The sequence below is a fragment of the Perca flavescens genome, chromosome 5, assembly GCF_004354835.1.
Source record: "Perca flavescens isolate YP-PL-M2 chromosome 5, PFLA_1.0, whole genome shotgun sequence".
Classification (NCBI taxonomy): domain Eukaryota; kingdom Metazoa; phylum Chordata; class Actinopteri; order Perciformes; family Percidae; genus Perca; species Perca flavescens.
In genome coordinates this window covers 23774022-23793705 of record NC_041335.1, presented here as the reverse complement: position 1 = coordinate 23793705, position 19684 = coordinate 23774022, and the positions used below count along the sequence as shown (strand labels likewise).

General features: G+C 39.3%; 1 protein-coding gene across 2 annotated transcripts in view; it reads right to left on the bottom strand.

Annotated features, from left to right (window-relative positions):
- sema6a (sema domain, transmembrane domain (TM), and cytoplasmic domain, (semaphorin) 6A) overlaps positions 1–19684 on the bottom strand; it is a 105963-nt gene that overhangs the window by 58951 nt on the left and 27328 nt on the right. The window lies entirely within an intron of this gene.

The window sequence follows — 19684 nt, the reverse complement described above, 5'->3', positions numbered from 1 at the left end:
ACTCCTACAGGCCGGTGACTACCGCGGCGAAATACAGTAGGTGCATCAGTATGGCTATTAAACTCTCCAATTTACCACAGCATTGGTTTACCACCTGCAGGCTTGTACTTTCCTTTCTTTTCTTTTCATCTCATTTCTCATTGCACTTGGTCTACCTTTAACGCCAACTGTTGACTCTCTATTCTCACTCAATAAGCAATAACGACTGCCCGTTTCCTGGAAGAGAAACAAATGGATGTTTTTTTCTTGATTATTAACCTTTACATTAAATAAAACACAATGTCCTCAACAAGCTATTTTTTAAACATGAGCCAACTGAAGTGGATTTTATAGGAGATGCCCTAAATTGTGTTGATCGAATGTCTTCATTACACAAACCATGGCAACTGAGCTTATTCTACTGCAGTTTGTGGCAACAAATTACACCCATAAATCATCCAAGACAATTATTGCGTCTGTAATCTAATCAAGAATAAAGCATTTAATTTGCATAAAGCACTTTCTTCATTTTTTTTTTCTCAGCTGAAGCTGCAGGGATGTTGCAGGGTAGATAGAGCAAGGGATGCTTCTGGGATGAAGAATTGAATAAAATTGTCAATTTCATTTGCTTTAGTCTGATAAAAGTTGTTTATCCCACGCTGTATTTTCTTTCGCTATTGTATGTCCGAGGGGGGAACAAACGGGGGAGGAAGGAAAAGGGAGAGAGAGGGGGAATTACTTTCTCTTTTCTTTGTCATCTCTCTCTCTCTCTCTCTCTCTCTCTCTCTCTCTCTCTCTCCATGCTCCTGTGAATCTCATTCAGGAGAGGAATGAAAACACTATTCACTGGGAGAATCACTTTAACACTGAGGAGAATACCAATACTAAAGCCTGGATACGACCTCGATCTCACAAGCCGCTCTGTTCTCCTCCCTCCTTCCTCACTCCTTGGCCTACTCCTCTTATTCTTACACTGTTTTATTTTTTGTACCGCACTCTATATTTTATGAAGAGAAAAAAACTAAAATGGATTTCCCCTCACCTTTATCATGCAGCGAAGGTTGACCGAGTGGCCGAGCAACGCTGTGTATTCCAACTTTCTACATATTAGAAATAACAATTGGCTTTTTCTTTTCTCTATGCAGTACAGTAAACCTCTGCAGAGGACTGAAATGTGTTTTTCTCCTGAACCTTGACCCGGAAGTCCTCCAGTAATTGACTGATTGATGAGCAGGAAGTGGCATGAGGCAGAGAGGTTAGCGCTGAGGGAGCTAACACAGTGAATGATGGAGAGAGGTTGCACTGAGACAGAAAACCTATCCGTAAAAATGTGATCCGGCTCTGTACTAGAGTCTAAAATGGGAATATTTAAGACAGGACTTGTTTATGTCAGCATCAAAACCTATACCAGTTAAATGTAGATGCTGTAGTATCATTGAAATGAATCTCATAGGGATTAATGTTACCCCAGACATTTATCTTGCACATGCTGAGAAATGCTGCTGCAGGCGAAGCACATCCTCCATCTATATCAATGTGGTGTAATAGAACGTTAAAAACTGTTAGCCAAACCATCTCACACTGCCTCCTGTAATACACAAAATAAATTGAGCACAACATTACTTAAGTGAAACCCCTAAGTCTTCCAGTGGCCATTTTGTTACCAGCTGCCACACATGGGTAACAGGAGGGAGCGAGACCGAGTCAGTCTTTACTGAATTAGGCTCTTTTTGTGGAAAAGCAAATTACTTCCTTGTGTGTTGAATCCTGATCTAAAATGCTACTTTTTGTACAGCACTGCAGACTGTATGTTCAAACACACACACACACACACACACACACACACACACACACACACACACACACACACACACACACACACACACACACACACACACACACACACACACACACACACACACACACCACACTTGCGCAGGTGGAAGTGTGTGTGGATTTCCTCTCTTGTAAAAGCTCTCCTTATAAAAAGCAACCAAAGAAAAGATATAAAGAGTAACAGTGGAGCCCTATGCCTCCTCCTCGGGCTTTTAATAGATAACATTTTTGAAAACCTTAGCTGCTATTCCCTTACACCTCCCGCACACTCTCAATGATAAAGTAGCTAGTGTGTGTGTGTGTGTGTGTGTGTGTGTGTGTGTGTGTGTGTGTGTGTGTGTGTGTGTGCAAAGTAAAAAGGGTAGAGTTAATCAAGCTGGATGCTGGCAGGAGGCCACCAGCAGGTAATAAAAGCACAAGGACCCCCCAGAATCCCTCTACATACCCACGCCATCTTATGAATAACTATACACACATGCATACTCTCACACACACACATACACATACACATACACATACATACTCCTCAGTCACCTTGTATCCTTGCAAGAAGAAAATGCACACAGCTAAGACCAGAAAAAAACATGAAGAAAACACACATAAAGTCAAACTATATTAGCAATAAACAATCCATACAACTCAAAGCAGACAATCAATCAAGTACACACACACAGACAGACAGTCACTTAGCCAATTTCTCTACCCAGACGGAGCAGCCCCATGGGGGCAATCGCCCAAAACTGCATTAGCCTTAACAATAAACACATTTTCAGGCCTAATGATGTTATTACTGCTGTAGCATCAACATGTTAGCTATGGGTGCTGGGAGTTTAAACATACACACAATAACACACATTTATTAGAGCAACAAGGTCAGCAACTTTGGGCTTCAGGTGAGGAAAAGGAAGGAAATGTTACCGACATTTAGTTTGTCTAGTTAAGTGTGCAAACGTTGAGCAGAGTTTCCCAACATACACATGCACATGAACATTCACACACATGCGCGCACGAACACACGCACACACACACACACACACACACACACACACATACACACAACAAGTTAATCTTTCATTTCCTGATGGCCCCTACTGTGCAAGCCATCAGAGTGTGCGATGAAGTGAGAGACTGCAATTTATTTACATCAGAGCAGACCTGTTGATGATAGACTGATGCTTCCAAGAAAAGCGACAGCATCAGTTGTTTAAGGAAATGCCCCAAAAACAACACATGTTTATGCTCAAGTGACAAAGCCCTCTAACGGCTTTGTATGTCAGGCGGAAAGGAGGAAGTAGTGTGACGTTGTTACAGAGCCACGAAGACCGCATAGGAAGGTGCTCGGGGTGGATGGATGCGTCAACAAAAAGACTTCAGACTTTAACACAAGAGACAGCTGTTTTTTCCTTAACCCTAACCAATTAGTTTTTTTGTCTTAACCTGACCAAACCTTAATCATAAAATCAGATAACTATTTTTTTTTCAAATGATAATTGAATGAATTACAAACAACTTGGAGGACTTATTTTTTATAACTTATAACAATCAGTGCTCTGTTACAAGTCTACTTATGCCCTGTCTTTTGTTGTCTGTTGTCCGTCCTGTCCCTTGTCTGTCTTAAATGTTCTACTTTAAGTAGTAATTACACTTTATATATAGTCTATAATGTGTGTGCACTAAATGTAGCCTGTCTCAAATGTCATTTTTATATATTTTAAATGTAACAGTGTGCTCAGCGTGTAACACCACTTGATCAATGGTGAAACGTTGTTTCGTCTCACTATATACAGTGTATATGGTTGAAATGACAATAAAACCCACTTGACTTGACTTGACTCTGAATAGCTGCTATCTATATACAGTAAGTGGCTTTACATAGCACAACTGTATGGAATAGTTGACCTGTTGGTTAAGGACAGACATTGTTTTGTCATCAGACATTGCTTTGTTGCGTCTCACATCATCAAATTGTGCATTAGCGGACATGATGTTTTCAGAGCATGTCATGTCCATATTGAGAATAAAATAAATTAGACTTTTTGCACTTAAGTTTTTGATCATATTTTGGAGGAAGCATTCAACGTGAAGGTAGTAGTAACTTCTTATGAATGCTGTCTGACAGCTTTGATACGAGCGCAGCCTGCTTGTGTTTATATTTGGCAGTCAGGGTAATGTCCGCAGATTGGTGCTGAAGGGTTTGCAGATGACAGGAATGTCAAAAAGAGCGATAGCTTACTGACAACTCGCTGTTACGTGTCTAATTGTGGCCAGATTGGAACTTTCTTAAAGACTACACAAGCAGAGCATAAAGAGTGATTGTGTTTTGCATAGGTTCAGGAATTTTGTGTAGTAATAAATGTCTTGGTGGAACAAAATTATGAGGAAACAAATTTGTCCCTGTTTCTTGTGATGAGCCACAGACATTTCTGTCAAACCAACTATTTCTTTGGTAGGAAGTAGTTCCAAAAAGAACAGCTCACATCATGTTCTGTGTACAATCAAGATATTGTTTCTGGATGTTTTTTTAAAGTCATTTTTTGTAATCCTGTGAGCAACTCGAGTCATCGGCATTGTGTTGGGTGGATGCTCAAGAAAACTCAGTGAGGGACAGCTCAAAACCAACCCTTTAAACATAAATAAAATTAGTAAAAAGCATTTCTGAGAGAGAAGAGTAGTAAGCCTATGTGTTGCTTTTCCAGGTCCTTTTCATGATTGCTGGAACTGAATAAAAGCCAAAGTGTTTTACAGGTGGATGAATAACAGCGGGGGAATGCCAGCAACTTTAGAAGTTTGTGCTGTGTGACAATCTCACAGCATTGCAGAGCAAAAACAGACCTTACACAGGGGTGTGAACACAACACCCGCAACACCAGACCACACTAAAAGTTTACACTTTTACAACTCAGCCACATAAATACCATAGTGCTCAAACTAACAGAGCTTCAGACCACCGTCCATAGTAACATCTGTCCACAGGCAAGGTGGAGGTAATAGTGTTTTGGGTGAGGTGTAAAAGTAAAAGAGAAGAAGAAGAAGAGACGGTTAGAAAAACAGCCAGGTAAGGATAATGCATTGATCCACATATGGGATAAAAAATGGAACACATCCAACCACCTAAGGCTCCCAAATGGGGAGGATCCTCTGGCAGGTGTTTACACTTGTCAGCCCTGGCCTGATAAATCAGAGAGAAAAGACAGGAGGAGCTGTCTGCTTGAACCCAGGGGGCCATGATAAGAGGAGGGAATGGAGTGGGAGCAAGAGGGAGGAACCCGCCTGTCTTTTTTGAGAACAAGAGCCAAACTAGCATCCAATATAAGCAAACAAATACAGACCCACACTCACATGCACACTCCCACAAGCAGTCCTTGAGCTATCAATAAGCACACTAGTGTTTTTCTTTTCTTCCCCCCATCTTTCGTCTCTTTGATGTTGCTTTTAAATGAATATCTGTATGGAGGCAATCCATCATGGTTTGATTATTAAAAGACAATGAAGTGGACATGAATAAGGCACCCTGTAGCTGTAGCCCCTTCATTGAAACAGAAGCCCAAATGCAAGTATGTCTCCATTTAAAGAGGTGAAGGATTGATTCTGGAAGCGGGCCAAAGACGACTCAAAAAGACGAGAGGGAACGAGGGACAGAAGAACAGCGAGTGAACAGAGGCAAAGCGCCAACTTAGAAGAACATGTACAGCAACCTAACAAAGAGATTCAGTGACTAGAGATAAGCTGCTATCTTTATAACTCTGCCTCTGTGATCTAAAAACCATTAGGCCTGGACATGCCTCTGTGCTTCTTAATCATTGAAAACAATTATCTGTCGCAAAGCAATGGATATCCTTTTTCTGGATGTATTGAGGACACTCTTTGTAGCAAATTACCATAGATTTAGAAATACGGAGAATAAAAAATCAAATGTACAAGGAGAGGAAAGGAAAAGAAAAGAAAATTGAAGACGGGAAAGATGAGGGAAGAGGAAAGGAAAGGAACTGAATGGAAAGGAGAAGATAGCAAAGCAGAGACGGGAAGAGGAGGAGAGGTTCATGGGTGTTCTCTGTCTGAGAATGATCCAAAGTAAACTGACATCACACCAACCCTGCCACCAGCAGAAATCAACCAAGGAGAAAGATGAGAGGAGATAACTACCTACAACTCACTACATTGTTCTTAAAAGTAGGTCAAAAACTTGTTAGGCTGCTGGGGCAGCAACGAACTCCCAAAACTCTGGAGAAACTCTAACAGCTAAAAGGTTTAGCTTTTCTGCTTGACTCTGTGGGTGTCTCACCCTCTCTTCCCCCCTCTTTTTGGCCATGCAAGCGCTGTAGCTCTAGGTGAGGCAATGTTGGTCAGTCAATCGGTAGATCCATTATTTTGAACAAGACTGAAACATCTCAACAATTTTCGGATTAATTGCCATAGCATTTTGTGCAGAGATTTATGGTCCCCAGAGGATGAACCCTACTGGCTTTGGTTAACCCTGACCTTTCTAATAGAACCAAAATAAAGTTGACATTGTTGTTTTTAGTGACATGTTTCAACAACTGCTGAATGGATTGCCATACAATTTGGTACAGACATTCATGCTCCCCTCAGGATGATTTGTAATCACTTTGGTGATCCTTTAACTTTCCATCTGGCGCCAGGATCAGGTCAAGCCATTTGTGCTCTATGTTCCCTCACTACCTCTTTAAGACTTCATGAAAATGTTTGTTATGGTATCACCACCATTACTCATGTTCTTCACTCTCTTCATCCTCCTAAATCTCTTTTCACTTCTCTTAATCTCCCCGAGAATTGCAGCAAAGAAGAAAAAGTGCTCCTTTGATTTGTCTGTGAAAAAGCATTTATGAATCAAAACAAGCCCCCACACCGTGACACACATTCAACCACACACACACAAACACAAAGCCCAACTCACATCACACACACAACTGGTGCTTAAGAGATTGACCCCAAAAAGGGAACGAGGTTACATTTAAATATCAGAACCTTTTCCAGGCCTGTCAATCATCGCTTGCGATGATACAAGCGGGGAAATTTAATCAATCTGGATGCAGTTGATACAAAGCTGTGTGGGCTAAGAGAAAATTGCCACTGATAAGGACATGCTTGGTAACACATGGCCTTGTCTCTTTTTATCCAATTATCTCTTTGGTCTGATGCTACAGTACTCCGTCTGCCTTTCTCATTGTTTGACATCATCACCCTGTCTATCCCTTTTCTCTTTATTTACCTCGTAACATAAGGTCACACCTTTGTCAATCCATAGAGGAGCTGGTCATTTGGCGTAAAGATCATTCATCTAGAGTTTGACCCTGGTCAATGGAGCAGAAGGAGCTGGAGGATACAAACTGAGACACAGTGTTTCTCCTGAGGTGCAGCAGAGACAAAATAGCAGTAAAAAAAAAAGAAAAAAAGAAGAAGGCAGAATGTCACTGAGCTAAATGCCACATTAACTCCACAGAGAGAGCTGGTGGAATGAATAAAGCTCAGCACCCTGTGGAGCAGTGATGGGAGTGTTGAAACTGTCACACGGCATAATGCACATTTTACTTGGAAACTCACTTTATGAAGGCCGACTGTAGGGTGCCTTCAGGCTATGCTGCTCCATGCCATGCTATGCTTAGTCATGATACAAACCTGGGACTCCGAACCTGTAAGGTTGGTGAGTAAAGTAATGCTTTAAATTAGGCTGCCTGGGGTTGTAAACAGGTAACAATATGGTTAGAAATATGTGTCCAATACAGGATGAATTAAATTTAGCAGGAGATAAGACTTCAAGGGGTTAAGCACATCCTCCTCAGGCTCTCGTCCTCAGTAAACATCAGCTAAGCCATCAGCTGGGAGAAGCATAACAGAGAAATCTGCTCCTGTGGGTCTCTGGTTAAGTATTTCCAAATCCAAAATGCATGAGCCCTAAAATGATTTTTTGTGTAATTTCAAGAAGGGAAGAAAAAACTGTCTCGCTGACGGGAGGAGGGGAAAGCTTGATAGACTTGCAGCAATTCATGCATAAGTAGTACTTTGAGTCATAGCAGACATTCAATTGCTAGAGGAGTATGGGAGAAGTAGCTCAGGGACACTGTGTTCCTGGGGTAGTATTCCCACAAATAAAAGAGGATGCGCAATCAATAAAACAATAGCTGGCTGGCTCAAGAGTTACTAATAGTAACAAACCCTTTTCCTCGACAGACCTGGACTGTAAATGAGAAAAGTCTTAAAGTCAATATTCAACGGCAGCTCACTAAGTAGTTTTTACTATGGATATAACAGGCTCAAGGAGAGTTGGATGAAATAAATGGAATTTTTTATCGTTGCTGAACCTTGACTAAGTAGCCATAAAGTTGTAATAAATACAGCATGTATATGAAGGCATGAAAATCATATGAATCAGTATCTGTAACCGACATGACCTCTTCTTGGACAGAGGCAGAAACTTTGATGATAAAATAGCACCTGCATTTAACCTTGTATAGCAATTCAACTCAGTGGCAGAAATGTCAAGACATCTAGCAAAAAAGTATAAATGCCTCCAAGAATTTATATATATATATATATATATATATATATATATATATATATATAGTGCTGTCAAACGATTAAAATATTTAATCGCGATTAATCGCATTAATGTCATAGTTAACTTGCAATTAATTAATTAATAGCAATTAATCTTAATTTTTTTTAAAAGTAAACTTTCCATTCAGAATCTTATTGGCATCCATTTCGGCGTTACTAATTGTTGCAACAGCATGTGAAAAAAACTACAAAGTTTGCTAGGCCAAAAAGAATGTTAATCTTGCAATAAAAAAATGTACGCCATTAAAATGGGTTTGTGTTAACGCCGTTAATAACACGTTTAACTGACAGCACTAATATATATATATATATATATATATATATATATATATATATATATATATATATATATATATATATATATATATATATATATATATATATATATATATGTATATATATATATATATATATATATATATATATATATATATATATATATATATATATATATATATATATATATATATATATATATATATATATATATATATATATATATATATATATATATATATATATATATATATATATATATATATACACACACACTACATTCCTTTGCATATGCTTTAACACTCAACTTATGCAGCTGTTTTTGTTGTTATTTTTTTTTCTCTCCATGCACCTATACTGAAAAAGCAGACACAGGATATAAGCGAGTGGCCTGCAGGGACTGAATAAGAAGTGTGATGGTTTTCTGTCATTGTATCCATCTGGTGCAGTTTTCACATCTCACAGCCTCCTGCGTCTTCATAATAGGTGTGCTTCAGCGTTTTACAAGGTGTGATACAATCTCTATCTGTGCCTCATTGTGTACCTAATGCAATCCTCACTCTGCTGCTGTTCAGCAAGCTTTGCAGAGCATTGTGCTGCTTTTCAACAATCCATCAATCATGCATTATTAGTAACTGCACGATTAGTAATGTAATGCTGCAAACAGAAAGGAGCCTACTGGAGACATTAGCATACACATATCAGTTATACGTCCTTGTGACCAAAGAAAGAAGTAAAAGCCATAAAAATGCCATGTTACCTCGTGAATAATGCTGCTCGATAACACAAAAATACCATGTGCATCTGTTTCAGTCATAAAACCTGCAAATGTAGCATGATTTCATTTGCTGTTTCACCATCACAGAAAATCATTTCAGCTCTGTTAATGGCATTTTCTTTTTGAGATCCCAGTTTATTTGATGCAGGTTCCATTATGCTAAGTGATTGAGTCTGTGTCCTAGCTGATAACTGGCTAGCTGGCCTTCCGTTCCACAGCAACAGCCTATCAGATCTGGCTGAGCATGATGCTAATCTCTATTAAGGTAATGTGCTGACCACGGGTGAGGGGACAGCAGAGTGCACCACGAGCACACACTTTCTTAGTATCTCTCTCTCTCTCTCTCTCTCTCTCTCTATCTATCTATCTATCTCTCTTATTGTCTGTTTCTGTTCCTTATTCACTTTTCTGCACATTTTCTCTTTATCTTCCTTTCCCTCCTTCCCTCAGTTCCCATGCCCTCCCTGCAACTAAACACCACATACATCTTCAGAATGGAATAAAATCTCATCCCACAGACTCCGTTTCTCTCCATTTCCCTCTATGACAGGAAATATATATATTTATAATGGAGGATGAAATAAACTAAATACAATTATGTTATGTGGTGGCCCTTGATATGCTGATACTGATAACAGAGTATCTTGTTTTCTGTTAGTGCATCATATCCAATACCATTATGAATCATCTCCGATAAACCAGGACATTCAATCCTACTGCTGGTGCTGCAAAAGGCCACAGTCACTGACTGACAACACATTGTACCACAAACAGCTGTTGTATTGCCAATGTACAGAATGAATCTGTCTGAATGTTGTTATCTCTACGGACCATATTGTAGTAGTGATGTAGCTTGCATCCAGCTCTAAACTAATGAACAAGATGATGCTCTAGCGGGCAGAACATTGAGACCCGCCACTGTGCAAAACAATATGTATGAAAAGAAAATGTAATACACAATGTTGCATAGCCTACTGCAAGTAAATGTTGTCAGTCTGCCGCAGAGTGGTAATTGTCAATACCATTACCGTTATGTCCCAAGATGAAGTAACACAGCACAAGAAGCACAGTGATCAACATGGGAAATACTATTAAAGGCTGGTTTAACTGCCAATAAATTACACTGCATTAGGAAAGATGGCGAGAGATGAGAGGAAGGAAGAAACAGAAGTAAGTTGAGGGAAGAGATTTAAAAGAAAGAAGATGGTTTCAAAGACACATAACAGAAGTGATATAAGCATGTAATCCCTCAGGAAACCAATGTCTCTGTCTCTAATCTTGATTAGAGCCAAGCCAATCAGTGCAATTAGACTAGTTGTGTCACTACACCCACACTGCTGTTGACTAGCATGTCTGTTGCTAGCTAGATGTAAGACACTTCTCATGGCAACATGACAACATGACAAGGACTAGCTACAATCAAACCCCCACTTAGTGATAGCATGAGGTCATTTTTAGTAACATTTAAATCCTTCCTTGTCTTAGATCTTAAAGTAAACTCCAGCAAAATGTATTTCCCTAACTGTTATTATCCAAAAAGTTAGTTAATCTATTAAAAGTAAAGCAATTTATGGCCATGCCATAAAATCTATATGCAAGATGTTGAACGCATTACCTACAAAGCCTACTTAGTAGTGTAGGCTAATTATCCATTAACAATTAACTATGAGCCTGGAAACTAAATCCTTTTAGGTGTGTACGTACGTGGGGCTGGATTATTAGTTAACCTCAGTTAACTCAAGATGTGTTTATGGCTGCTGTGCATACAGCACTTTGGATCGCGTATGAGCTCATTTGCCAACCAGTAACAATGCAACAACAAGTTATAAATAGAACGTGATGTTTTCTAATGTCAAAGAAGTCATTTGCATGACTGGCAATGAAGCATAAGTAAAGAAACATTGAATGCCAGGTTTATGTAATGAGCTGTACGAATACTGGTGCCACAAGAGAGGTGCATTCTTTATAATGAGAACACAAAATCAATACAGGGAAGCAGCTCTGCAGAACCACCAGTTCATTTATGCAGGAGTGTAAAAGACAGCCTCGGGATAAAAGTGAATCGAGTAAAAAATATTATGTGATTAGCATAGGGAAAAGAACTAAAATTCTCTTGCTGTACGTGCTGTTGTTGCCTAATGTAAGTGATGTCACGGTAATGCAAGTGCCCATAGCACTTTAAACGCTTGGCTGGTTAGGTAGCATGAGCAAAAAGTACGCATGCTAATTGTAAATGTAACAGCGTGTGACAACTAAAAATACTTGCTGTTTTCTTAAGGGCAGCCTTTTGAAACAGAGGAAAGTTGGCTTTGACCTCTCTTTGACACAAAGAGAGGTTTTATAAGAGAAAATAAAATTAGGAAAGATGGAGATAAGACATACGAAAACAAAGGGAACCTGACCTTGTGTTTGTTTAACAGCTGTTTGAGACTCCCGTTTCTCATATGCACAGCAATTATGCTGTAATTACAGTGTACGGTTTCAGTAAGAAGAGCGTTCAAAATCACGTACTAAGTGGTGGAGAACAGTATGAAATGACATCCAAATCACCTCATTTGATATCATAAGTTTCGGAATACTGTGTGTAGAACCTAACTGGCTTTGGTGTTAGAATGTATTTTAAGTGTCAGATGAGACTTTTACAAGCTACAAGATCCTTCTCAGCATCTCACTCGCTCAACTCTGCCCTTCCACAGGAAGATGTAGCCCTATATATTGCATTCTCTGCCTCCCGTCACAAATTTCAGCAAAGCACAGATGACGGTTCTCCGATAAGTAATTTTCCATGCTGTGTCACAGCGTCTTTGTGATCGCTAACTTCTTATATCAGCTGTGTCATGCAATTTTTCTAATGGAAATGTTGCATTAATTCAGTGGCTGGGGCTATTCATCATGGCTATAAATTTCCCTAGTCGGGGTCTGAGCTGAGCTGGACCAGGCCAGGCCGGGTTAGCTTTCAAGGAACAGGCAACCAATAAAAGGGCTTTGTTTGGAGTGTTTAATGCTTACTGCTTTCTTCTTCTCCTGAGAGGACAAAGAAATTAAAAGGTGGAAAACTAAAACTTTTGCTGTGTCTGGAAAACAAAAGACTACTGCAAGCTCCAATGTTTTGGAAATTGTATACTACAACTTCAATTCAAGAAATACTTGCTCAAATGAATAGGTTTTGGGAATTCTACAGTCATTGGATAATCCTTTTTAACCATATATTTATGTTTAAATCAACTGCTATCATGTTAAAACCAGGTTAAATTCTGTGACACAATGTAATGATGTTACCCAACAATGCTGAAACAACAGATACATCATAATCCATTCAAAATAGTTCAACAAAGAAAATGGAACATTGGAATTAGTATAATTTCCAGAGTGCAAATGAGCTGTGAACTGGCAGGAAAACATGTTTACCGTTTGTGATAACACTGCAGTTGCTGAAAATTTGCAATCTGGAAGGTGGAGGATACAATTATTCTTTCTTATCTATATTCTCTTTTTCACACCATAACTCACTAAGTGTTGTTCCTCTCAAGTGATAAAAGCTTTAACAGCCTCCCATTTCACGCTTACAAATCCTGATTACTTTTTGTTTTTGGAAAAACTTTTTATTTCAGCCACTTGCCAGCAGACAGAGAATTTATAAGAATAAACGACACACGCGATGCTTCAGCTAAAAACCTCAGTTCCTCTGGCTTTCATCTTTAGCCTTGTAACCCTCTAATCTCTTCCATTACCCCACTCAGGCAACATCTAAAGATCTGCATTTACTACTTCCTGTCCGCATAAGGACAGAGGAGGGAAAATAAGAAGCGAAGGGAGCCAGACGGAAGGTGGCAAGATCCTCAGCCCTGACCCATAGTTCTCAGTCTGAGTGATAATGAAGGATGGAGTGTGAAGAAAAGAGACTGCAGTGACGGGTTGTTGCGCAATCCAGCATGTGGCTGTATGTGCTTGCCCTTGCAGGTGTTGTGTTACAGTCAACCGATCAGATGGTGGGCATGTGCATATACCTGCAGCTCCCAGGCTTTACACAGTGGAAACACAGAGGGAACCCGAAGCCTGTCAAGCCCACTCACCATGATGTTAAGCTAATGCCAAGATTGCTGCTTCCTTTCAATCAAAACCCTGAAAAAAAATCTAGCTAGTTCCCTTTCTACCTGCCTCTTTGTCTTTCTCTTTGTCTGTCTCCTGTTCTGTCTGGTTGACTGGCTGCCAGACAACAAAAGTACAGTACATCAGGTATAAAAACGATTTAAACTGGCTTCTCTTCATTATACGCTCTCACAGTTCATGAAAGGCAAGGCAATTTATTTATATAGCACAATTCAGACACAAAGGCAATTCAAAGTGCTTTACATAAGCATAAACACAATCAAATAAACAGAACATTAACAATCATAAAAACAAAAACAATACAAACAATAACAAAAAAAGCCAGTAGTTTTGAAAGACTTTAGAAGCATAGAAGAGTAGGAATGACTATATCTAAATGACCTCAGGGAAAGCAATGGCAAATAAAAAACTTTTAAGCCTTGACTTAAAAGAACACAGGGTTGTGGCAAGTGTTCAGAAAGTGTATACCAGATCTGTGGTGCATAGAAACTAAAAGCTGCTTCTGCATGTTTGGTTCTGACCCTGGGGACAGTGAGCAAGCCTGACAGTGGAAAGATCTAAAGAAGGAGTTTAAAGAAAAGTTAGGGAATGGTTGCTGAAGTGTGCTAGAGAAGGAGTAGACTTAAGAGAGAGAAACAAGCAGTAATGAAAGTTGCCTTTTTGGGTTAAGCAGACACATCTATCATAACTGTTTATCATGTCAGTCCACTTTTTAGGAGAGTTTGATGAATCACGTGGAGGGAGGCCCATTTTCTGTCTCAAACACTTTGGTATTTGAAAGGGACAAAAGAACTCTTTCTTAAACCTAAATGATTTAGAGCCAGAAGACATTGATACATGACCGCAGCAGCAGGTCTGTACACCTTTATTTTGCAGTACAGTACATTCTTTTATAGATGACTGATGATTGCTTGTTTTGTTGAATATCAGTACCAAATTTCCTGGCAATCCATCACAGTTTTTGAGACAACAAAACTACAAATGTCCAGCTCGTGGTGGAGCTACATAAAAAGTCTGAGGATCTTCAAAATTATTTTTGAATATTCCTCCAGGGAACATACAAAATGTAATGAAAATCCATCCAGTAGTTGTTGAGATATTTCAGTCTGACCAACCGACCAAACAGCCATTACCATCCAAAGAGCTATTACACCATGGCTAACAAATAGGAGTGGGAAAATCCACCCATCTCCAGTCTTCATTGGTTGAGAAGATGCAGCAGGCATGGGACACCATGTAGCTATTATTTCTGACACTGGGCTACTGCGAAACTACCATTGTTAGAAAGAGATAACGAAAGGAAACAGAGTACACAAAAGATGTTAGTGCCCAAGAGTTTTCAATTGTTTTGTGACATCCAGAGATTTGAAAAAAAAACATTTGTAGGCAAGCCCAGCAGCCCACGCAGTCTCTGGTACACTGTGTGAATATCTCTTCTTAGCTCGAGAAGCAAGCACTGTTCAGACATACACACTCCTACTTTGTGTACAAAGGTCAGGAGAGCTGTGGCATTTCATCCCTCACTGTGGCGATGTATACATGAGCTAACAGCCAGCAAATGTAACTTCCATTTCCTCAGTGATTTGTTGCATGACTGTATATCAGGGCAAGCATTTGTGCATTTGAATGCATATTCCTGTGTGAGTGTGTGTGTGTGTGTGTGTGTGTGTGTGTGTGTGTGTGTGTGTGTGTGTGTGTGTGTGTGTGTGTGTGTGTGTGTGTGTCTGTCTCTCTAACTAACCATCTCATTTCCCCATAGGAAGACTTAGTCTGGCTGTGACTGCATCCTTTGGCACACTTGCATTAACATTTCATCTTGATTGTCTCTGTCAAAGTAATTCATCATCATCGACTGAAAAGACTGTGGCTGGAACCTCCCCCGACTCTCTCTCTCTCTCTCTCTCTCTCTCTCTCTCTCTCTCTGTTTTTAGTTTCCTTCACTATTCCCATTCCTGCCCCTGTCTCTGGCTTTACCTTTGCTTCCTCTCTCGGTGTTCCTCTATCTCTCTCGTGTCCATCTGGCTCTTGAGATAAACACAAGTCTGGCTCTCCTCATGCAGACAAAATATCTATAAAGATGAGGGTAATCACAGTGAACTGGGCTGGTTTGGCTGTTTAGTCCTAGCGACCCTCCAGCAGAACATAATCCATCTGTCTACCTTATTTTTCTCTACCTCAGTCATTCTTTATTTCACTTCCTTCCCCTTACCCTCGCCAGGGTTCAGATTGACAAGCAGATAACATCCAGGGGAAAATGTGATTAATGAGTTTGTCTGAATAATGTAAATCAACTTAATAGAATTGAAGACACAGAATGAAGGAGCGAGGAGGAGTAAAAGCAGGAGGGAGGAAGAGAGAGCAGCAGAGGGAGAGGGTTGCTCAGGGTTCAAATATCCACTCAGCTAAAAGGCAGCAACAGTAAGCAGGCCTCAGCTGCTGTCACATTGGCCTTGGAGAGAAAAAACTGAGAATAGGCAATGTCCTCCTTTTTTTCTTCTTCTTCTTATTGTTTCCCTCATTCTGTCTTCTTCTGATGAGTCCCTGGGGTAACCTGCCCCTCCCTTCCATATATCCATCCATCCCGCCAATCCTCCTTTCATCCACCCAGATATGATCCCATCCAAACCATTACCAGCACCACCACCATCTCTAATCCAAGGACAGGGCCTGCAGCATCGCACGCATGCACACAGGCAGCTTCGCGTGCACGCAATAACAGAGAAAGCCTGCAGGACGGCACTTTACAGTCTGCAACAATGAGATCTCTGCTTTACTGACAGAGTTAGGGTCCCTAAAGACATAAGAGGATCAAATTGCTCATCCGGTTACTTAAACCATTTAACTGTTTGTGCATTTAATTCCACTGACATGCAATTTTTTAACGGAAAACAATGCAGGAGCTATCTTGTCAGACAATGTTAAGGCTTAATACCCTGATCAAGCTGGCTTAACGAGAGCTCCTGCAGAATTTGGAAGACTACTTATGTGAAAGGGACTTTAACAAACCAAGCAATCATAAAGTTGCATTTTTTTTAAGGACTTCAAAAGTGGCTTCTTTTCCCTGAAACCAAAACTCAAAACTAGCCTGTTACTATAAATGCAAACTTAAGTTGTTAAGTTGTTTATTTTAATTACACTAAGACAAAGTGCAGCAGCATGGATCCTCCAAAGTATCTAGTCTTATTATTTAAGGAGGATCTGCAGATTACTGTATTTACCTTAAACCTCTGTAACTAAATCTGCAAAATAGGGATAATACAAAAATAGGATAATTAGCAATACAACTAATAGAGTTTTTGGACTTGACACAGACACTTACACAGCATGAAACAATACCTATCCTAATACATCCATAACATCCAGTTATTGTTTTTAAACTGGTTTCTTTTTGTATAAAAACACTCATATTTTAAGATCTTTAGTCAAAAAAATTCCGAATTAAAGTAGTCGTAATGTCATGTGTAACGTGTGTGCAATTGTAGAATATAAACGTCAGTAAAATCTCCATATTTCCAGACACAATATGAGAACATGACTTGTCATGATGTCCTCAATGGTAACAATACAACTACAAGTCCTTTACTTCATATCATTCAGCTCTAACCCTGTTTTACAAATAGCCCAAAATACACCTGTACCAGTCCAGAAGATAAGAACTATATTAGACATAATTCACATTAAATTCAATGAACACATTTAATATACTGTGTGTCTAAACATTAACCATCTTTGTTTCTTTTTCAACCCGGGTTGTTAATCAGTAGTCACTTCAGTTCAGCAGTTTCTGAAGGAACAAATTCAGTGCTACACTCCAGAAGACTTCATTTTAATTTTTATTCTGCAAAGATAAGCCATCTGTGAAATAATGTCATTGAGATTCATTCTCTTTTGGCATATTAATGTGATGAATTAAAACCCCACACTGACAGGTTAGGAGGCGATTACTACAGATGGTTATGAGGTGATTTAGTGAAGATATTTAGGTAGATATGGCAGGGGGGGTCCAACTTCAGACACTGCGCGTCTAAATATTTTTCATCTGCAGTGAATATTACTGTATTTTAGAGCTGGTTAAGTGTCAAATGTTACCTATAGTAGAGACCAGTGAGGATGTTCTTTACTGGAGGGGGGGCAAGCGACAAGCATGTAAAAAGACACGTCTATATTTTTATATTGTAATGATTCTAAACCATTTCTGTAGAAACAGTCCAGAACACAAAGGTATGCCTTCAGCTGACATGTTTTCCAGAAGCACACAGACATCTGCTTTGTCCTTTGACACCATTTTTACATCAGTCAAAAGACTGAAGCTGACAACTGAAGTGCTGTTAAAGCTGCCTGCGTGAAGTACAATGGACCTTTGGGACTGCTCGTCTACATGTCCACCGTTGCCTCCATGGTGTCTGCTGACTGCCTGATGAGATCGGTTGGTGGACAAGGCAACACCCACAGGCAGTAGCAGCTAATTCCTTCGTGCAATAGCAGCAGAGCATGCCGTGGATACACAGCTGACTCACTGGAGGTGGGTCCGATGAGGAGAAAGGTCAGTGGCGACAGGTTTTAAAGACCAAGGCTGCCATGGAAGTAGAGACCTTTATATTAAATTAAAATGGAAAAACTGTGTTTTATAGTGGGATAAAAAAACTACAACTTTCAAACCTTTATTAGGTAAACCTTTTTGTCTCACTACAGTTCACTCTAAGGTAAAATCATACTGAGAACCACAGTTTAACAGCCTGGGAAAACCCTGACGAACTTCCGGCAAATTTGAGATTTGCTCTGCAAGTCAGTCTGGACAAGAAACCATTTCCAATTTTTCCATATCGAGGCACCAATCACCACCGTTGAGGCGGGCTTTACGCGACGACGATAGCGCAGCAACAGCAAGCAGCTTTTTGTTTACATTCAACATGACGTCTACCAAAGCGCAGCAACCCGTTGATGCCGCTGTCCCTGCCAAATACAAAGTGGTGGAAAGGACGTTTACTCAAGTACAATTTTTAATATTTCTTTATACTTCTACTCAAATATAAGCATTAAGCAAATATTGTACTTTTTACTCCACTACATTTATTTCAAAAGTAGTTACTTTTCAAATTCAGAAAAAAATATAATACAATACAATCAACAAATAAATTATGATATTTTATTTATTATAGGTTAGGATAAGATTAGATTTTCACATGCTACCCAATAGTATATAAAGTGATGAAAATTAGCTCCACCTTTACGAGCTGCAACATTAAAGTATGTATCAATATTTATAAAACAATAATATAATATACATTATTCTGAAATGGACTATTCTGCATAATAAATACTTTCAGTATATTTTGATGATAATACTAATATTGTATTTCTATACTGTGGTATTGCTATTTTCACACAAGTAAAAGACAAGAGCACTTCTTCCACTATTGCAAATAAATGTCAAACATTGTACTTATATTTACACTGAGGCATGTTTTGTTGTGATGAGGCAACCCTGTCTCTCAGAAAATATGTTTTGAAAGTAACATAATACTGTTTTCTATTAACATAATGAGGAAACTTTGTTAACGTGTTTGCCAATTAACAAAATGTTGATGCCGAACATATCAGCAAAAGGTTCACTGACAACTACTTTCCCTGCTCTTGTGTAAAACTGCTCTTGCATACAATATCTACTTGTAGCAACTAACCTTGACCATCTCCTTATCACTTGTGCGCAGTATGTAAAGGTAGCACTTTGGTTGCCAGGGAACATAATCTTTTCAATTGCCTTGCTGTACAACATATAATTGAAAAAATAAATTAGTAGTATATGAATGTAATTTCTTGGAGACAGGGTAGGGTTGGATGAGGGCCACTTGAGAACAGGACTCGTAGATTTGAAAAGTTCCTTTAGCGTATTTACATGTGTGTGACCACACCATTAAAATGCATACAGTGCATTACATTAATCCAAATGGACAGGATAATCTAGAGGCTGTGCAAGATATAATCTCTTTCAAAAACACAGTACAGTTCATTTCACTATCTCAAATGCAGCACACGCAGTGCAGCATACTGCACAATGTTGTAGAACTACTGTAAGATGTGAATCGGATTCAACCAATCACATCTGTCTTACATTTTTACATCAACCTC